Source organism: Chenopodium quinoa, unplaced genomic scaffold (genome assembly GCF_001683475.1).
Source record: "Chenopodium quinoa cultivar QQ74 unplaced genomic scaffold, ASM168347v1, whole genome shotgun sequence".
Classification (NCBI taxonomy): domain Eukaryota; kingdom Viridiplantae; phylum Streptophyta; class Magnoliopsida; order Caryophyllales; family Amaranthaceae; genus Chenopodium; species Chenopodium quinoa.
In genome coordinates, this window is record NW_018742914.1 from 8,056,837 (window position 1) to 8,060,452 (window position 3,616).

Here is a 3,616-nt window from a genome sequence, read left to right on the forward strand (position 1 = left end):
GTCTCAGTTTCTAAGCTTAATGCTCGGGGAATTTGCGAAGTTTTGATGCGGGTTCTTGGTTTCTCTCTCGAGAATTCTGGGTTTGTGTTGGTGAATAAGTGAGGAGAGATGACGCGCCTCTGTTTATATCTCCAGGTACGGGATACGAGGAGTCTGCGTTTTAATTTCTCTTAAATACTCCACTAAGTAACCGTTAAACATATGATCTTGTGATTAAACTGCCCATTATCCGTCCAACTTCCACAATCATTAATCGTTGTTATCTCATTAATTACGGTTTAAATTCAAATTTTTGGATTAATTAAATCATTTACTTCCCTCCTTTTCTGAATTAAATCAAACCCGACCCGTCATTCTTCCGAATCGGGTCTGGGGGGCAAGTTGTTTGGGTCCAATTTAGTCCAATTGGGCCTAAGCACTAAATGATCCAATTAAAAGCCCAAGGTCAAGGTTCAGCTCTCCAATTGTGCTAAAGTCAAAGGTCAGCCCACAAAGCAAGCCAATTGGGCTAAGGCCCAACCTCTCCATGTATAATGAGGTATAAAGCATCATATTGATAGATTCAAGGGGAGATTCATTCTGATTCATTCATAGATTCATATGTTCATTCATATATTCTGATATATTCCATAAAAGCCTCAAGCAACAAACTCTCTTGCATAGTGTCTTCTTCTTACACATTGTACTGACTTTAGCATCGGAGGGGCCTTCCTCGGCAACACCCCCGAGGCTAGTTTACGTGTGTTTACTGTGCAGGAAATCTTCGGCCCAACATAACTTGGACCGAATCCAGCCTTCTCCATTTCAGCGGACCTTCGGCAAGGTCCCATTGTTTTCACCCGAAACACAAAGTATGAGTAACTTGTTAAAACTAATTTCTTGCAACCATCAATTTAACTAAAAGCTAGAAATAGGGACAACCACTTGTGACAAAAGTTCAATACAAAACTAATAGTGTACATCTAGTATAGTAGTACCTCTTCTAAAAGATTTTCCTTAAACTATGGATCTCATATCAACCAATTACTGGCTAACGTCTTCTTTTTTTCTTACCTTAAAAAAATTAAAAAAAAAAAAAATTACCAACCACGTATCAAGGACTTAAGAGTTCATTACACATTACATGCATACAATTGTCAACTTTCATGTGATGCAAAAACTATTTATACCTCTCTTTATCCTTGGAAGCAAATCATCCAAAATTCAGTGTTTTCAAAAGACTTAAAACAACAATTCACATCTCCTCTCAAAGAAATTTTCAGAAAATGAATAACTCGTCTGAAAATCTTGGTTTCCATGCTGGTGAGGCCAAGGGCCAAGCCAAGGTAAAACAACATTTGGTTTATTTTTCGTCACTATAGAGGTTAAATTAAATAGGATATTTTTTTTATTTTTTTAAAAATAATTTACGACATTTTAATCTAACAATAACGGAACAAAAGGTGAATATCTAAGTTAAAAATTAGCTTAACACCCGTCTTTATGAAGAGGTGGACTATGGCTTAGTCATGTATGGAGTACTAGCTAGTATAGACAAGGTCCCATTACAAGCTAGAAAGCTAAGAAATAGTTTAATAAAATGGTTTCAAAATAGTTTAGATGTTAATTAATATAATCAAATAATGTTTTTTTGTTGGAAATAATAAAAATTATTTACACATGCTAATAATAAACACATTGGATTTATTATTTCATTGGTTTGTGTTACAGGAGAAGACTAGCAACATCTCAGAAAAGGCTACCAATGCTGCCCAATCTGCCAAGGAATCATGCCAAGAGGTCCATTCTTATTTCCCTTAAGTACATATCAATTTTTACAAGTGTTACATTAATGAAAATTATATTTACATATAAATTAAACTTAGGTTATTTATGAATTAATATGTGAAATTTGTGTTATTTAATATAGACTGGAGCACAAATGCAAGCTAAAGCGCAAGGCGCTATGGAAGCAGTGAAGGATTCCATGAGCAGCAGCAAATAGATGAGGCAGTTATGTTTCGAAAATCATCAGCCATTGAAGAAGCTTAGCTTGATTGTGCCAGATTTTCTAGGGCCTTTTTTTTTTTTTTTTTTTTTTTTTTTTTTTTGGTTTTCTCTTAGCAATTTTGTTTATCTTGTATGCTCTATTTAAGAAGCCATGCAATTAATAATCTAGTTTACGTTTAAATGAAAAGTCCTGTGAGTTACAAGTATACGTTTTACCGCATTTAATCTCTTATATGAAGTTTTAATGCAATTACCCCGTATAATATATAAACATCAATCCTTAAGCTAGCGCAAGTACACAAAATTAATTGTGGATGAGATTATAAGAATCTCGTTTGATTTGAGCGTGTTATTAGGCTTTAACAAGAGCTAGTTAGAGTAATACTGTGTCACACACGTTTAAATCTCAATATTAGCATATATATGAGCAAATTAATTAAACAATACTCGTATAATTGATTAAGTAGTGTACGCACATGTAAATAATTAATTTGTTAAACTTCTTCTTCTTTTTTTTTTCCCCCCTTAGGTTATAAATAAACCGTCGAGTTATGTATGTACCTTTGCAAGTTACAACATAAGGAGGATTTGATAAGTAGTACTCTGTACTTTGTTAATTAGTTGAAAAAATCATCCTACTAATTTAATAAGATGTGAAAATTTTACCCTATTCGAGTTAGCAAATATTCACTTAAAGGACTCTATTTGATAAATCTCTCATAATTAAAGACGATAGAAAATTTTCCGATATACCACCTTATATATTATATATAGAAGTATAAAGTATTTAAAGATCGATATTTAAAGGCAATGTAATGGTAATATCAAATATTGTATTAGGAAAATCTTCACCATGTTGACATAAATATGATTAATGCAAAGGTCTACATTGTTGTAGTATCAAAGATATATCTTTGATATTATCTACTCATATTATTTATCTAATACTGTGAATAATATCTTTGAGAAAGGATATTACTAGCATTAAGAAAAGATTATTAAGATAATCCTATTGTCATAGAGTATAGATGCAATAAGTTAGGTGAATATACAGAGGAAATAATCGATAATATCAGGTTACATCTTTGAATTGGGCCTTATGGCTTTACCTGAGGTGAGTGGGCCATTTGGCCCAATCCACGAGCTCATTTGAAAAACCTGCCATGTCATTTTTGACTACCTATTTGAAGTTATCAGCCCATTTGGACATTGATCATTTAATTAATTACTCGTACTAGATTAGTCTCGTTACTCTCGTGCAATGCACGATTTAAACAAATAAAATTTCTAAATTTGTTTATTTTTTCATACTGAAATTATAAAAAAATACTTAAAACAAATAATAAATCAGAATTAAATGAATGATGAAAAAATTTAGAGCTCATATAAAAATTGAATGATGAAAGGGGTACCTGAGGAAGAGAAATTAAATTATTATTGTTAGAGAGAATAGACTGTTTTTTGGAAATTAAAACTAATAATAATATTACTTACCAAAATTTTAATAAAATTAAAAAAAAAATGATGACATCATTTATAGTTTTTGAGGGAAATTTTTTAATGACAACATGACATGTGTCTAATTTTAGGATATAATGATGTCAGCGGTTGCTATTTTAATATTAGT

The 3,616-nt window shown here is 31.8% G+C and overlaps 1 long non-coding RNA gene across 1 annotated transcript; it reads left to right on the forward strand.

The window, feature by feature from the left end:
• Positions 1-877: 877 nt before the first annotated feature.
• On the forward strand, positions 878-2,634 carry LOC110728149. The gene is made up of 3 exons (XR_002512649.1): positions 878-1,325; positions 1,711-1,779; positions 1,910-2,634. It is a non-coding gene; the product is annotated as an uncharacterized LOC110728149 (long non-coding RNA).
• Positions 2,635-3,616: the final 982 nt, after the last annotated feature.